The sequence below is a fragment of the Schistocerca gregaria genome, chromosome 4, assembly GCF_023897955.1.
Source record: "Schistocerca gregaria isolate iqSchGreg1 chromosome 4, iqSchGreg1.2, whole genome shotgun sequence".
NCBI lineage: Eukaryota > Metazoa > Arthropoda > Insecta > Orthoptera > Acrididae > Schistocerca > Schistocerca gregaria.
In genome coordinates, this window is record NC_064923.1 from 459,662,736 (window position 1) to 459,681,521 (window position 18,786).

An 18,786-nucleotide genomic window follows, 5' to 3' on the forward strand; every position below is an offset into this window, starting at 1 on the left:
CTGTCACAGCTATGCGACATTTTTCCATTTTCTGATAGCATTTTTTGTTTATTTGATTGAGTGTATTGGACACTCGTAACTGGGAGGAAAGCTTTTCTCGCTTGACAAGTGTGGCCTTAATTGCTGTTTCTCGGCATCAGGCACTTGGTGAGTATCATTGGGAGGAGCGATCATCCCCAGGGAGCTGGGCAGTTTTCGCGGAAGTTGGACTGTGCCCTGCTCCATGCTTTTTAGGCAGAGCTGTCGCCTACCTTCATTCAGATTCAGAGATCGCCATGCTACCACTGCCATCCCCAGAGAATAACTGTGCATGACATTTTTGCGTTTCTTGTATGTACATCGAAGGCCGAGGCACCGAGGTGCCGCCTGACCTGCATGGGAAAGTCAGTTGTTTGCGATCCAAAATTCTGGTGTATTCAGTCGAATAAGTCGTCCTTGCCGCTGTGCTTGGCGCGAAGGCACTGACCGGTTCAGACAGGACTACTGCTCCGGAGTAGTATAAAACTTTTGTTTGTCAACAAGCGTTTTGTATGTCAAGAGTAACCAGTTCCTGCTGCGTCCCCCTACTCTTTCGTAAAAGAAGCGATATTCTCCTTCGTCACATTGACAACAAACAACACTGAGTCGTCCCCTCCATGGAGGGTCTTTCTTAAGGTTAGCAGTTGAGGTGTAAGGTGTCAGGCAAATCCAGCACCTTCCATGAAAACCCTGACATAATAAGCAAATCTAGTAGTATGTCACATAGCTCCGAATAAATCGTGACATTAAATTAACCAAAGTAATACGAGTAACGAGTGAGCAAATGGAATACCACAGACTAACACAAGAATACCTAAATGCATGTCGTACCTTCCCACCGAGAGACCGACGCAGTTCCGAAGGGAGAAACGAGAACAGAGGCCGAGAGCAGAACCGTGTTAAGCGAGAAGGCCCTACGATAAGGGACGGACTGGACACCCACGTCGGCAGTCTACCGCTAAGTCTACCACCCGTACGTTTTAGCGTGAGGCTTTTTCGCGTCTCTGTTACGTCAAGGACCACCCCCCAGCCCATGTTAAAAGCTAGAGCCCTCCAGAAAAACAGTATAGATCTTACGATAACACAAAAAGGGCCACTACCACCCGCAAGTTTTAGCGTGAGACTTTTTCGCATCTCAGGTACGTCAAGGACCACCCCCCCCCCAGCCCATGTTAAAAGATAGAGCCCTCCAGAAGAACAGTATAGATCTTATGATAACGCTAAAAGGACCACACCAGATGCAGGTTTTAGCGTGAGACTTTTTAGCGTCTCTGTTACGTTGCAAACTTTAAAAACATTGCCCCACCACGAAAAGTATAACGTTTCTGAAACTTCCTGGCAGATTAAAACTGTATGCCCGACCGAGACTCGAACTCGGGACCTTTGCCTTTCGCGGGCAAGTGCTCTACCAACTGAGCTACCGAAGCACGACTCACGCCCGGTACTCACAGCTTTACTTCTGCCAGTATCCGTCTCCTACCTTCCAAACTTTACACAAGCTCTTCTGCGAAACATGCAGAACTAGCACTCCTGAAAGAAAGGATTCTGTGGAGACATGGCTTAGCCACAGCCTGGGGGATGTTTCCAGAATGAGATGAGATAACGTTTCTCATTGGATAGACAGAATTTTTGTAGGCGGATCTTAAGGTTAACATTGAGACTCTGATTGGTCAGATGAAAACATAGCCAGATAGTTTTTTTAAACTAACTTCGGTAAATTGTAGTAAGGAGAAGTTAGAGGATAGTTAGTTCCGAGACGGCGAGCTCGATGGCTGGTGCGCCGGCCGCTGTCGCCCTGACGCTGCCTGAACACCGACAAGGTAATGAACGCACGCGATGCCGCATTTTTGAGCGCATAAGGCTTCACTCAGAACTGCACCCCGTTTTTGCGTAATACTAGTGTCTATCGTTAATTAAAACTCATGGTGTTCACATTTGCCACTTGAAGAACAGATCTGAAACGCGATGATTTTTCTTTTATATAGTTATTGAGAAGCCACATCAGCCACTGTAATTTACGACAAGTTAGATAATTAATTAAAGATAATTGAGGGTCACTGTAGACCATTTTGATAGTTGTAGACCATTTTGATAGTTTTCTCTTTTGTGAAACTTAAATTAAACCGAGATTATAGATGTGATATGGCACAGGTCATCCTTCGATCGACTGTAGAACTTGGAAACCCATTCAGGGAATATTCGTTCACATTTTTGTTGAACGCAGTTGGTTTTTACCATCCTGTATTAAAACATCTCCTTTTATCAATAGTGCAATTTATAAACAATGTTTTGTGAGTAGAATAAAATTTCCAATGGTAAACTTAACTGCTTTTTCGACGTTATTTTACCAGCTAACTAAAAATAGGAAAGCCTTGAACCCCTTCCACTAAATTTAGTTAGTATTAAGATTCTTTTACAGGGAGTGCAGTGGAGCTGACGCTGAAATCATTAAGTATTTGGTTGTTTCATCGCTAGTCTCACTGAACTCTTCTGAACACTACGTGCCATGTGTGGTCTGGCGTCTCCTTACCCGCAACGGGTCCCAGGTTCAAACTAGTCAATTCCCTAAAAAACATGCTCAGAGCGTCGTTGCGCGAAAGTGGTAGGGAGACACGATATAGTACAAACAGACACCACCATGAATGTTTAGAGAGGGTTTTGAACTACGGTACAATTATGGGAGATTCATCTCCTAGCCGCCATCTGGTGCCGATCGGTGCATGCAACTGATTTTTTGGAGAAATGTAACTTTCCTAATAGCGGTAGCATGATCCATATTCTGAGCAGGTCGCTACTTACTTTTCTAAACGGCGTTTGTTGCTTAATTGGCTACAGTTTATGGCCTCCATTTGTCTCGATAACTTTGGATTCCCTAACTGGCCAGCTTAGAGTGTTCCATATAATTCTCTCCTAAGTTTGAGTGTAGTTTTGTTATTTAATTTGATCTTTTGGATAACTTTGCTCTGTGTTAATTTTATGTGAATTCCGTCAATGATTAAAAGCCGGCCGGAATGGCCGAGCGGTTCTAGGCGCTACAGTCTGGAACCGCGCGACCGCTACGGTCGCAGGTTCGAATCCTGCCTCGGGTATGGACGTGTGTGATGTCCTTAGGTTAGTTAGGTTTAATTAGTTCTAAGTTCTAGGAGACTGATGACCTCATAAGTTAAGTCCCATAGTGCTCAGAGCCATTTGAACCATTTTTGAATGATTACAAACAAATAAATACCAGGTTACTCTCAGTTTTGACTTGCATTTCAAGATGCCGTACTGTCCACTACTTTTCCGTGGTTAGCTGACCCACAAATAGTAAACTGTTGATCTCACTGTGACGGTGTTTACTCTGTTTAAAGGGACCAAGCTCAACGATACCAGTCACTTAAAAAATTCAGAGAAAGCAGTGAACATTGCACTCGCTCGTCTTGTATAATTATGCATGTAGTTATTGATCAGAGGGAGTGGTTTAGATTTTCCGTTGGTCTATATCTTGGCTTTGTGTTCTTTAATGATGCAATGGTTCACAAACTTTAAGACAGGAATCGCAACTTTCAACATTCTGGTGAAAAATACCTGTCACATTTAATTATAATCCTATTTGTAATTTTTACTGTTTTACGTTTTTAGAGCTGTACATACAGAATCTGATCTATAGTGTTAAGACATCGGATCACCGCTATATAATGCGGAATTGACCACTAGATGTTGGGTTGGGTTGTTTGAGGAAGGACACCAGACTCATCGGATTAGGGAAGGTTGGGGAAGGAAGTCAGCCGTGCCCTTTCAAAGGAACCATCCCAGCATTTACCTGAAGCGGTTTAGGAAAATTTCGGAAAAACCTAAATCAGGATGGCCGGACGCGGGATTGAACCTTCGTCCTCCCGAATGCGAGTCCATTGTCTAACCACTGCGACACCTCGCTCGGTAGTTATACAAGGACCTGCGCTTTAACATAAATTTGAAAATATATTAAATGTAAAACTTTTTGGTGAATAAAATCACGATTTGGTAAACCTGATCACGAGAGTTGGAACTACAGTATAAAAGGACACGAGGAGTGTTGTTTTGTCAATGGAGAAGCAGTAACAGCAAGAATGGCTCGGCCGTGAGGGCTCGGTCATTGGATTTCAACTGAGTATCAAATCCATCAGGGACATTTCAACTCGCCTGTTGCTGTCCAATTCGGCTATTGATGTTGTGATCGTGAAATGGAAACGCAAAGGGACAACAATAGCTAAACCAAGATCAGCACATCTCATGTACTGACCGAAAAGGAATATCGTGCATTACGGATGTTGGTTGTAAAACATTGCCAGAAATCAGCGGAAGGAATCATCCTTGAGTTCCAAAGTGCTACGACCAGTCCAAATAGCACAGTCACTACACGCAGGGAATTAAAAAGGTTGAGGTAAGTGGTCGAGCAGTTCGTCATAAGCCACACATTTCTGTAGCCGATACTAAGCGACGTTTGAGGTGACATAAAGAGCGGCGACACTAGACATTGGATAACTGGAAACGATTTGGAGTGATGAATCACGCAATACCCAGTAGCAGTCCTATAGAAGGGTTAGGGTTACCAGCCACCAAGTGTAGTTCCAGCAGTGAAGTATGGGGGGGGGGGGGGGGGGCGGGTTTGGGGCGATGTTGATGTAAATGGTTATTTTTCGTGGTTAGGGTGTGATTCCCCTATTGCTCTTAAGAAAACGCTAAATGCCGTAAGATGGGGACATTATGTGCTGAATACTGTAGTGGAACAGTTTATACCAACATGATAATGTACCTTGGTATAAAGCAGCATCCATGAGGCAATGGTTTGTACGTAGTAACATTGCTGAAATGGAAAGTCCTGCCCAGAGACCCGACCTGAACCCACTGGAGAACAATAGGGCTGAAATGAAGATCGGCTTCGTTCCAGTCCCCAGGGTCCTACATTAGTACCTTCTCTTGTTTCGGCTCTGGAGGAATAATGGACTGCATTCTTCCACAGACTTCGGACAGCTCATTGAAAATCTCCACAGAGTTTAAGCCGTCATATTAATGTCCACTAATAGATGTCCTGATACTTTTGATGATACATCTACATCTACATTTATACTCCGCAAGCCACCCAACGGTGTGTGTGTATGTTTGTGTTATCTTGTCTGATGTAGCGGCCAGTGTTGTTCCATGGCTAGGTAAGTGGGATTCACCTGCGTTAGTAGTAAGCAATTCTAATGTATCTCCGAGCCCACTCGCTGCTCCGGCTGTGTATGATAAATTACTGCTAGAGTACTTGTGCTGAGACAATTTCTGTCCCTGTGTTTGACCAGTCGCCGTGTAGAACGCTATTGAGTTAGGTCAGCCAAAAAATTGTTGTTAATGTACACTGGAATGGATACTCGAGAAACATGTTTATCGGTAAACGCCGTTTGCTCTGCCAAGGTTCTTTGTCACTAGGGCATTAAAACGACCTTGGATAACTAGCAGGTACCGGTATGTCAAACGACTGCTCCCAGCATCTATCCACAGTTTCATTGCACACGTGGTGAGGTGACATCTCTCAACGCTTCGGACGAGTGTCCTCCTAGACGCACCTCACTTCAGTTGTGTGGCCTTTTGGGTAGTCCATAGACAAGTTCAGAGGTGTTAAGCGATCTGCTCACGAGTTTCGTCTTGGTCCACTAGGGCTTTCGGATACTAGTGGGTGGAACAGTGTGTGAAGCTTGAGACCTGAAATGACTATCCCAATCTAAAAATAAGTCTGGGAGAAACGTAACCGGATACCCGAATAAGTTACCCCAACGCTGTGACTGATTCCAAATAAATGCCTCCCTAGAAATTTTGAGTAGCATTGTAAAAGTTGCCAAAAGTTCATTGTGATGAACTGAAGGCGAAAAAAATCATTAGGTTTGTATTTTTATTTTTGGTTCCTTACAGAATTTGCAAGTCCATCTTGCATTATAGCACTACACAACAACTATGGGGCTTCATATTATATATCTGCTATTACTAGGATTTTGTTTCCCTAGTAGAGTCTGTCCCTCTGCATGCATATGTTCAGGAGGAGTATTGTGACATTATGCTTCTGTTTGCGTTTGAGTTGTCTTATGGACAGAGAAGGCAGAAACTGCTCAGGACTTGGTGTGAATCCTGGTTGTGACACAGTCTAACTGTAGCTCGCACAGTTGCGATACACCTGCACGTTCTTGTTATACACTGCGACAGCAGGACGCCTAGCGGACAGTAAAATACACTGTTCAACATGATATACGATGACGCACTACGAAGAAGTTATGTACATTGGTCACGGAGTAATATTTATACAGGTAATGACGGAAAATGCAAAATTGTAAGCTATGGCGACCGATGGATGAATGTGTGACACTGCAGCGCAGTTTCACCATGCAGCTGGTAACGATAGTAAACAGAGGATATATGTAGATACCATGGTGTAACGTCTTTGCGAATTACATCCCATGTACTCAGTTCGGCAGTAACCCTGCCTCGTAAAAAGGCGCGTGAACAATATAAACAGATGTCAGCTTTTGAGAGAGGACGTGTAGTAGGGGTCAAATAACTCTGTTGGAGTAATTGGCGAAACGCACGACACTGGTAAAGAAACGAGGCCACTATTCGACCATGTTGGCAGGAGTGGGTGATCCACTGCCGAACACAGCATCAAGAAGGAAGCGGTCGACATTGAGAGACGACAGAACGTGAGGACCGAGCAAACGTCAGAGAGGCGCCGGATTGATCGCTATCATCACTCTGAGGCGCAACTGGTGGTTCAGTGACCACAAAGACAGTTAATAGGAGGCTCACAGAGCGGGGGCTGAGCTCACGGGGCACCTTGTCGTACAGCAAGCCCCTTTGCAGTGATGTCGGGCGCATTCGACCTGGAATCTCACTGACTGGTATAGGACAGTCTCCACCAATGAGCCCCACTTCGAACTGATGCAGAATGACCAGGGAAGACGTGTCTGGGGACACCGCAGACGGCGGTAGGCTACCAACCTGATTGTCGCCCACCATATGGCGCGACGATCAGGAGTGATGGTCTGAGGTGCTATTCAATTTCATAGCAGGACCTTTTGGTTCTGACCCGATGTACCCTCACAGCGCAGCACAACGTCGATGACATTCTTCTATGCACCATTCTGAGCTTACATTTCAGCAAGATAATGCCAGCCCGTACACTGCGAGAGTTTCTACTGCTTGTCTTCGTGCCTGCCAAATCCTACCTTGACCAGCAAGGTGGCTGGATCCATCCCCGATTGAGAACGTTTGTACCATTATGGGCAGGACTCTCCCACTAACTTGTTCATTTGACTTTCTAACGAGCCCATTGAACAGACTTTAGCACTATGTCCCTCAGAAGAACATCTAATAACTCTATAAAATAGTGACAAGCCAAATAACTGCTTGCATAAAGACCAGGGGTGGATCATCCCGTTATTTAGTTGCTCTATTCGTGGAGCTCTTTCTCTTGAATTTTTCTGAAATGTAATCATTTGTTGTACATGTACACTACTACCGATTTCCGTCCCTCTCGGATAATTCCTTCGTGGTGCATTGGTTTTATTTAGAGTGTATTTATTTGTAACATCACATGCATACAAGAGAGTGTGCGTAAACAATAAATTGCACAAAAAAAAAGATTGCCATTCTTTAGGTTTCCTACGGACTGTGAGAGATAACAAAACGGACATAATAGTATTAATTAGTTACGACTTTCTTGTAACTGAAAAATAACGTTTTTTTTAGAAGAAGAAGAAGAAGAAGAAGAAGAAGAAATGTCTAGCAGCAGAGATTAACTATTGCAGAAAGACGTCGTAGATTTAGCCAGTAAAGTAATATTTTGTTCATTACATTACGAACTGAACCAATATCTGTTAGCGTGTATAAAACCGTGAACTGGTGCGGAACGCAGTATTTACACAGTTAAATGTGCCACCTAAGGCACAACGGCACAACGGCTCAGGAGAAACGTACCACACAGGCGTCATAATAAAACGTCGAAAGTAATAGAACTGTTCCCCAATTCAGAAGAAATCAGTACCGCAATTGTTGCCTCACTCGACCAAAAACGTCAGAAGTTTTCAAAAGAGTCGTCTTTTGAAGAAGAAACAATTGTACTGAAATAAACATACATCGGAAAGGCAAATGAAGTGCAATAACGTGCAAATCGCTGGACTCCGTGCAAAACCGTTACGTGGAAAAGGAAGCAGAACTCTAAAATAAGCAAAGCTAGAAGTTCTGGCTCTGATGGGTAAGCGTGACCGATCTACCTCCGTGTGACCCTGTGCCAATGGCGTCATTGGTTGCAGTGTCGAGGGCCGTAAGGTCAATACACCGTTGGCGTATTTCTTGACCTTTGAGCCGATAATTCTCACGCAAGAAGCTCCTAAGTTAGCATCACGAGGCTCAGTGCACTCCGTTTCATTTCTCCCACGAAGGAAAAATTCATGGTATTACTGGGAATCGAAGCCGGATCCTCCGCACAGCAGCAAGACGCGCTGACTATTGAGCTACGGAGGCGGAAACGTACAAGGAAAGCGCCTATTATAGTAAGAACAGGCCTCAGCAGAACTATACGCTTCTTATGCATGAAATATTGTGTCTGAATTTGCTTGCGTCCAGGACGGCCAGATGCAGTTATATATAGTTCCGACAATATATCTTCATGGTGAGGTTATAGAGTATGTCATTTAACTGATTAGATTTGGCCCTATTTAAATTTATTTTAAGATCATTCAGGCCTTCTGATATTTTACTAACTCTCAGACCGAGCGAGGTGGCGCAGTGGTTAGCACACTGGACTCGATTCGGGAGGACGACGGTTCAATCCCGCGCCCGACCATCCTGATTTAGGTTTTCGGTGATTTCCCTAAATCACTACAGGCAAATTCCTTTGAAAGGGCACGGCCCTTTCCCTCTCCGTCCTTCCCTCATCCAATGAGACCGATGGCCTTGCTATTTGGTCTCTACCCCCAAACAACCCAACCACAACCCAACTAACTCTCGGCGTGATAAATTGTATAAGTAGTTCATACAGAAAGTAGAAAAACGACAGAAAACAAACATTGATATTGGGGCACATATGACTGGCTTTCTTGCCACTAGAATCGCTAGTGTCTTTCCAATTGTCAGACGATAACAATTTTCACATTGGTGAGTGTCGCTACTGTATGTGTTAGACTGAGATTGTGAAATGTAAAGAGTTAGACATTTTTCGCGTTATTTGACGTCCACTCTTGGCAACGTTCCGCGTGAGAGTTACAGGACTTATAGAATTTGACACGAGCTACTGTGCGTGGAAGTCGCTGCTGTGTGGAAGTCGTGTATAAGCTTTGAATTATTTTTGGATCCTTACTCGAAGACTTTTAATTAGCTGCATGTCACCTAAAATCAGTTTAGCAGAACTCCTGAATTTCCATTACTTTAATTACTTCTGGTAACTGAAGATAATTTTCAGGAACATACTGCGACGACTTGTGGTTTTCTTTGAGAGTCAGCGATCCACAGGTACTGTTATCATAGCGGCCATATGTTGTTCATGGTGATAAAATCATTCGGAGCACCAAGAAGAATGTAACCTGGTTTTAGATTTCGTACACTTGCTAACCAGACAAAGTAGTATTTATAGAAAGAAGTTCCGTGAAACAGTTGAAATATCGAAGAATGAGCATGGTCATAATAGAGGTAACTGCTACGGTCATCCGTCTTCTTGGCTACTCGCTAAGCGCAATCTTGGATGTTAACATCCAGCCACGGCGAGCGAGGAACATAAACAGATACTAGAAAACTACCTTGACGCAACAAGAACAATAAGATTTTGTGTTTCCTCTCTCTGCCAGTATCTGCTTTCAGTATTTACCCAATGACGAGAATCCACCAATAGTAGCCGGAAGTAACTCCCACTTCTCAGAAAAAGAGCCGGGAAATAGCCTTTTATAAGTGAACTCGACACAGTCTTTGTATATTGTTCAGCCATCCACGGACACCAGTCGAATCATGAAGTAAATTTCAGCAGAGGGATCGATACGTCGAGTAATGAAGATTTTATCCCCATACAGCACTTCACCGACCTCATGACCAATTATCAGACGATTGACTGATTACGGAGTGTGTTATTTAAAGGTCGGTATGATTTGGAATGATCTTCGAAAGTGTTACGATCATAATTTATTCCTTTCATATGTTTCAAAGAATACAATACATTATAGCTTACTGAGTAATTAGAAGGTATTGTTTGTTCCCAAATGCCTGCCACAGCATACACAGAATTTCAAAATATATTGCAGAGATTAATCTTTTGTTATAACTATCATTCATTCTTCAAAAGCGAACGACCTTGAGATCACTGACACCAATAGAGAAGCTTACGCTCAGGTACATTCATCACAAATCGTGGTGAAAGCTATTTGCAGAAGCATCCAAAATTTAGGTCTCATGTTACAATAGCGCATGGTATCCCGCAGACGTGAATTCTGCGAGAGTTGACTAAAGCCATAAAAGGCAAGGGCCGTGTGGAAAACAGGTTGTGGCTCTTAGCTAAGTTCTTTAAGTTTCAGAATAGCTATTCATAGCTTCTGGAGTCTATCTTAGTTTTCAGGAAAATCTCATTTGCAGTAGGTTACTAACAAAAGTTATCTGTAGCCATTATTTCCTTTCTTCATTTGTGTGGCCAAATTATCCGTAGTTGCTTTACAATTCCTGAGGATTTCGTTCGTTGTTGCAACAACAAGAAAATGCGTGTTTTTTTTCTTTTTTCACCAGATGAGTTTCGCACCATCATCAGTCGTGGCGATTTCTGCTTGATTTTTCGCCTGCATCTGGAAATGCCGCCAGCTAGCACATATTTGGTGTCTTTCTTCATTAGACACTAATATTTGTTGTCTAATATTTCTTTGCTCTGGATAACTAGACAATTCTTACTTTTTACACAACTCGCTTTTTCTCACACTCTCATGCGCTAAGTCACAACGTGGACGAAAACGCATTTTGAGTATCGTGACGGACCTTCATTGAAGAGGATTGTGATAAAAAAAAAGAGGAGTCTGCAGGACTGAATTTCGCACTCGTGAACCCTGTCAGCACCAGAGCAACACGAGGAGAGCTCTGTAAGCAGGGAATGGCAGGGCGAACTGGAATTACAAAACTACTCATCAAGGATGCAAATGCCTGTAACAGGAAAATGTGCTACCGAAGTCATGAAACCTGGACAGTGGGGCAATGGAAGGAAGTCATTTGGCCTAATGACTCTTGTTTTTCTCTGTTTACGACGTCCGACCTAGTTTATGTCCCATGAGTGGAACATGGCGGGAGTTCGTTGATGATTTAGGCAGCCATATCGTATTGTTCCAAAGCCCTGACGGGTGCTCTGCAAGGCCGCATTACTGAGTCCATGGTCCCCCAGTGATGATGCTCTTTTGCAAGACGACAGGGCCTTTGTAAATACAGCTCACATCGTCAAGGGCACTAGGGTGGATTTTATCTTGTCCCCCAGGGTACCAGCCACCAGATCGCAACATTATTGAGCTTTTGTGGTGTACGATGGAGGGAAGGGCACGTGATCACTGTCCACCTCCATCGTCGTTGTCTGAACGTGCCATTATTTTTCAGGGAGAATGGTATAACATTCCTTTCAAAACCATAAAGGACTTGTATTTATGCATTTAGAGACGACCAGAAGCTGTTCTGAAAGCCAATGGTTTTCCAGCACCATATTACACACAGTAATGTGCTGTATTTTTGGCGTTTTTTTTCCCATCCATTATACAGTCCATAAACATTTTGAGAGCCCTGACACCATGCTTCTGGGTGGTAAATGGTGCACCATTGCTCAGGATGGTAACCAAGAGCCGCGCCTCTGCAGACATAAAGCTACGTTGCAACTTGCCAAGAAGTACTGCCAAGTTAGTCAGTAACATCAGTTACCGGTACTTGTTTCTAGCCCAGAGCATGACGCATTGTATTCTGCCCCTCCCCTCCCCTAAAAGGTCCTTGGTGAGATAATGGATTACTGAAAAGGTTCTATAAACGTAGGATTATGAAACTTTGATCTCTATAACCTCAAGTAATTCTAAGACTGAAAGTAATAAATAGCTGTGTTAGCCCGTAAATAACGTCAAATATATTTTCTGGGTTAGAACATTGACGCTTTATCTTCTTCTTCCCTACAAAATAGTGCTTGGTGTGGTGAAGCATTACTATTTTCTTAGTTACGGTTGCACATTACGGAAATATGCAGTTTTAAATGCATTAAACATCTCTCCAGTCTCGGGTAATTTTAGTATAACATGCAGGTTACGGTACACTAGATGCCCGAAACCTGACTGTGATTCGTTTTCTGTCCCCCCTTGTTGCAAGGTGCAGTGGAACCTCGAATTATAGATCACAATGTTATTTCCATCCCCCCCCCCCCCCCTCTCTCTCTCTCTCTCTCTCTCTCTCTCTCTCTCTCTCTCTCTCTCTCTCTCTCTCACACACACACACACACACACACACACACACACACACATATATATATATATATATATATATATATATATATGTGTGTGTGTGAGGGGGGGAGGGATGGAAATAACATTGTGATCCATAATTCGAGGGTCCACTGCACCTTGCAACAAGCGGGGACAGAAAACGAATCACAGTCAGGTTTCGTGCATCTAGTGTACCGTAACCTGCATGTTATACCAGTAGTGTCAAAGTGAGTCACACATGTTATGTACTGTTATACACTCCTGGAAATGGAAAAAAGAACACATTGGCACCGGTGTGTCAGACCCACCATACTTGCTCCGGACACTGCGAGAGTGCTGTACAAGCAATGATCACACGCACGGCACAGCAGACACACCAGGAACCGCGGTGTTGGCCGTCGAATGGCGCTAGCTGCGCAGCATTTGTGCACCGCCGCCGTCACTGTCAGCCAGTTTGCCGTGGCATACGGAGCTCCATCGCAGTCTTTAACACTGGTAGCATGCCGCGACAGCGTGGACGTGAACTGTATGTGCAGTTGACGGACTTTGAGCGAGGGCGTATAGTGGGCATGCGGGAGGCCGGGTGGACGTACCGCCGAATTGCTCAACACGTGGGGCGTCAGGTCTCCACAGTACATCGATGTTGTCGCCAGTGGTCAGCGGAAGGTGCACGTGCCCGTCGACCTGGGACCGGACCGCAGCGACGCACGGATGCACGCCAAGACCATAGGATCCTACGCAGTGCCGTAAGGGGACCGAACCGCCACTTCCCAGCAAATTAGGGACACTGTTGCTCCTGGGGTATCGGCGAGGACCATTCGCAACCGTCTCCATGAAGCTGGGCTACGGTCCCGCACACCGTTAGGCCGTCTTCCGCTGACGCCCCAACATCGTGGAGCCCGCCTCCAGTGGTGTCGCGACAGGCGTGAATGGAGGGACGAATGGAGACGTGTCGTCTTCAGCGATGAGAGTCGCTTTTGCCTTGGTGCCAGTGATGGTCGTATGCGTGTTTGGCGCCGTGCAGGTGAGCGCCACAATCAGGACTGCATACGACCGAGGCACACAGGGCCAACACCCGGCATCATGGTGTGGGGAGCGATCTCCTACACTGGCCGTACACGTCTGGTGATCGTCGAGGGGACACTGAATAGTGCACGGTACATCCAAACCGTCATCGAACCCATCGTTCTACCATTCCTAGACCGGCAAGGGAACTTGCTGTTCCAACAGGACAATGCACGTCCGCATGTATCCCGTGCCACCCAACTTGCTCTAGAAGGTGTAAGTCAATTACCCTGGCCAGCAAGATCTCCGGATCTGTCCCCCATTGAGCATGTTTGGGACTGGATGAAGCGTCGTCTCACGCTGTCTGCACGTCCAGCACGAACGCTGGTCCAACTGAGGCGCCAGGTGGAAATGGCACGGCAAGCCATTCCACAGGACTACATCCAGCATCTCTACGATCGTCTCCATGGGAGAACAGCAGCCTGCATTGCTGCGAAAGGTGGATATACACTGTACTAGTGCCGACATTGTGCATGCTCTGTTGCCTGTGTCTATGTGCCTGTGGTTCTGTCAGTGTGATCATTTGATGTATCTGACCCCAGGAATGTGTCAATAAAGTTTCCCCTTCCTGGGACAATGAATTCACGGTGTTCTTATTTCAATTTCCAGGAGTGTAGAAGAATAATAAAGACAATTTAGATGTGGAAATTGTTGCGTCGGCTTCTGTGGGAGGCAGCACGGACACCAACAAGGAAGGAGAAAAGTTGCGATGGCCGGTGGTAGGAATCCAATATGATCTGAACGTAACACTTGAAAATTAACTAAACCCTTTCCTTCCAAAAAGAACTTAACCTGCCTCCTGTACTATTCCATTAGACACTATTACTCCTCGCAGAACGGAGGCTAAGTATTGGCTTCCTATTACTCACTACTGATGCTCTCGAAGACTGCGACCGAACTGGGACGACCAGCGACGGGCGGCTGGTCAAGTCAGCGTTCACAGGCGATGCTGAACTCTGTCTTCCTGGAGGTGTGGCGCTGCCCGCTCTTTCCATTGGCGAAGGGCCAGCGCCTTTTTGATGCCGTTTCGCGGCCCTGCGCTGGTCGGTGTGTAGTCGATGCCTTAGGACTGTACAGAAATAACATTCTGGCACACGATTTGAACGTCAATTTCGCCTTGCGCGAAGTGGGTACGAAGATCGAACAACACTCGGGTTGGGTTTTGCAGCCAAGAGAGCACAGAGAACAAGACAACTGGCTATTGGGTACATACTGATGGGCTCTTGCCTTTTTTATAGTGGTAACAAACTGGAATGTGATAGGGAGAAGGAAATATTTGTGTGTGTGTTTTGGCTTAGGAACTCTCTGACATGTTTCCAAGAAAGAGGCTTGGCTTAATTTAATTGGGAGAGCGAAACAGTCGCATGTGTGTGTGTGTGTGTGTGTGTGTGTGTGTGTGTGTGTGTGTCTGCATGCCTGCGCCATCTGCATTCCCTCCACCGCTGTCTCTCTTGCCACCACCTGTCCCTGATTATAGGCAACCTGTGTTTCTGACTTCATGAGGATGGTACGAAGGACAGTATAGTTCTTACTTGTACGTTTATAAACCGTGGACCAGCAGCTTCACGGATAAACTACGTTCAATAAGCGTAAGTAAATGAAAAAAACGACGTTTAATTGCACAATCGATGCTCAGTCATTTTGATAAGTGTCAACTGCCTAGTATCTAGCAGTGACTAATACACAATATAAGGCACACAGGTCTAGCTTGGTTCTTTTCTTAATTATATTTTCCTTATTTATTTTATTTATTGATTTATTTAACCTTGAAAGATTACCGGCGTCGGCCCTGTCTTACATCTCACCAGGGATTCTCCACATTTTGCATTACATTCATTACAATAAGCGTCGATAAGTTACATGAAATATACAGCATTATAAAATAGTAATTCGCGTAGTGCAGATACAGAAAGAAATAAACACAGATTACATTGGTTCATGAGTGCAACAGAGCAAAGCTACACGAAGGTACTTTTAAACAATGATGCTAGCAGCCCTAGACATCAGAGAAGAGATGGAAGAGGGAGACAGAGGAGACGTAATAAAGCACGATTAATGAAGCAAAGGAAAATGTAAGTGATGTGACTGACGAAAAAATGACAGGAGCAACAAGCGTAAGTGGAAGAAGATGCGAACATTTCCTTTACTATTTGAGAGAAGAAAAACAGCTAATATGTTTCGAAACTTTCTAAGAGTGTGAAGGCAAGAGGAAATCTTGCCATATCGACAGGAAGTGTAAAGGCACGAAAAACCGCCGTTTCAATACTCTCCTCGACCAAAAATTGAGCGCTGCTCGTTGGCCTGGGTCCCTTAGACAGTTAGATTAACGGGCATCATTTATTAGAGATCGCCTCCAGACCCCCAGGAGGCAGCTACGCGTGTACGTGTCCCTGTAGCGTTTCCTGCCTGTCCAAGAGCTTTGTGGCTAACAGCGCCCGCACAGTCCCTACCAGTAGCACGTCCTGACAGTACCACGTCCGACAGCCAATGACACTATAATAATCACCGCCAACACTCAAGAATCTGCTGCCGAAAGAGAGAACAGAGTATAGGTACTGCTTCATCCAGCGACCACATTCCTGACTAGCACAGACCGCGAATGGGATAGACTCCACATGACGTCTTTATATAAAAACCAACATCACGATCAGTTGACATGTGGCTATCGGTAACAGGATGCTTAAGAGGTGAACATTAATTTTTCTTTATTACAGCATAGTATCTTTAGATCGCCTCTGTAGCCGAATGATTAGTTTTGTCTGTCTCATCGATAGAATGTGAAAGATGTGACGAGAACCCTCACAGAACCACAGATGAAAAAACGACGAAGGAACAAGTCGAAAGACGGAAGGGGGAAAAAAAGGAAAAAATCTTTAGCGTCGCTGCCTTCAGTGCGGAAGGGTGAAGTCAGGATCATTATAGGGCCAAATGGTGCTAGCCCCGCAACACGAGGCAGCTGAAGGAACGGGAAAAGACAGTGTGCGTGAATCAGCGAGCAGCTGCGGTGCAATGTGGCGGAGTTCTTCGTTACAGCGAGGCCAAGAGACAACATCTGCATGACTTCACATGGTTCAGAATCGTCTGAAAACTGTAAAAAGGACTAAGTGTGACGAGTGTAGCCCAGGGCTTCGATATTGTTCCTAGCATTGTTTAAGGTGCAAGGCGAGCGTTCCTAACGACAGGAATTGCTGCCCAAAGGAGAGGAGGTGCTCGACCATGGTCAACAGCAGCAGCAGATGACTGCTACATTGTGCAACAGGCGATAAGGGATACACATCAAAACAACGGATGTAACTGCAATAATATTCCAGGAGTGCAAAACAAGCAGTTTCACTTTCCAGAGTGGCATAGCAACTCCATGAGGGTGGTCTCTTTGCCCGACGGCCAGCGTATTGTGTTCTGTTGACACCCGTACACTGGCGGGACCGTTTGTGGTGGTGCCAAGAGCGTAGGGACTCGACCAATGAGGAGAGGGGTCGCGTGCAGTCTGAGTAGTGTATCTGGTCGACTGCACCCCTAAAAAGACGAACTTTGCCCTGTGTGTGTACCGTTTTTAAAGATTTGGAAGTCAGTGCGGCCAAGCAACATTATGTCTTCCCACAACACGACACCTGGGCACCAAAACGACCATGTTCGCCAAGGTTTCTGGGTACGTTACGTGTTCCTGCCTCTCACCATATGATGTTACTACCAGATTCACTACTCAGACTGCACTCGTTGGTCGAGTCCCTAGGCTTTTGGCACCACCACAAACGGTGTCGCCAGCGTGCGGATGAAAACGGAATACAAAATGTTGGCCGTCGGGAAAAGAGACCACACTCATGGAGCTGCCATGCCACTGTGGAGCGTGAAATTGCGTGTGTTGCAGTCTTGGAATATTATTGCAGTTGCATCCGCTGTTTTCATGTGCGTCCCTTATCACCTGTTGCACAATGTAGCAGCCATTTGCTGCTGTTGTTGACAACGAACGACCAGCTCCTCTCCTTTGGATGACAATGGGTGACCGCACCGAACAGCGCAGGTGAAGGAGCTCTTGGAACAAGAGGATATTCGGCGAATGAACAGGCCTGCCTGTTCCACCATCTTACATCCCATTGAGCACATGCGGGATGCGTTCAGGAGACAAGCCCTACCGGCTAGCCGCGTGGTCTAACGCGCTGCTTCCCGAGAAAGAAGGCGTGCCGGTCCCCGCACGAAGCTATCCGGCGGATTAGTGTCGAGGTTCGGTGTGCCAGCCAGCCTGTGGATAGATTTTAAGGCGGTTTTCCATCTACCTCGGCGAATTCTGGCTGGTTGCCTTTGTTCCATCTCAGTTACATTGTGTCGGCGATTGCTCCGCAAACACTGTTTCCGCGTACGCGTACACTATCATTATTCTACTACGCAAACATTTGGGGTTACGCTCATCTGGTGTGAGACGTTCCTGAGGCGGAGGGTTCACTGGGGGTCGAACCTCACAATAACCCTGGTTTCAGTGTGGGGCAGTGGTGGGGTGGGTGGTCTGCTGTGGCCTGTTGTGGGGTTGTGAACCACTGAGGACTTCGGCGGGACGAAGCCTCTCCGCCGTTTCTAGGTCCCCAGTTTAATACAATACAATACTGCAACACGTCCGCATGCACCAACGGCCATCCAGCAGCTGTCAACCTCGCTGGTTCAAATGGCTCTGAGCACTATGGGACTTCTGAGGTCATCAGTCTCCTAGAACTTAGAACTGCTTAAACCTAACTAACCGAAGGACATCACACACATCCATGCCTGAGGCAGGATTTGAACCTGTGACCGTAGTAGTCGTGCGGTTCCAGGCTGAAACGCCTATAACTGCTCGGTCACCGCGGCCGGCCAACCTCGCTGGTGGGGGAATGGAACACTCTACAGTAAAAACTCCTTAAAAACTTCGTGAGCAGCATGGCAGCGTGTTACAGACCATCCACTGCCACCCTTGGCGATCACACACAGTACTAAAAATCACGCTCTGCCTTTCGTTATATCCAGGGGACAATCATAAATCGCGGTGACTTCAGTATGAATCTTGTCTTTCAATAAAAATGCCTTTTCTGATCGTCTCATTGTGTATTTCTTCCAGTTACCTTCTATATTATACTGTAGGATTTCTTTCTATGTATGGTCCAAGTTCCATCGAGCTAAGTTACTTTGCAGTGAGACACGATGCAAAAGTTACTTTCCTCCTTAATTTTTGCTCAACAGCGTATATCCATCTCATAAATGTATTTGCGGAAATTTATTG

The 18,786-nt window shown here is 45.5% G+C and overlaps 1 non-coding gene across 1 annotated transcript; it reads right to left on the minus strand.

The window, feature by feature from the left end:
• Positions 1 to 1,371: 1,371 nt before the first annotated feature.
• On the minus strand, positions 1,372 to 1,446 carry Trnas-cga (transfer RNA serine (anticodon CGA)). Its single transcript has one exon. It is a non-coding gene; the product is annotated as a tRNA-Ser (tRNA).
• Between the last annotated feature and the right edge of the window lie 17,340 nt (positions 1,447 to 18,786).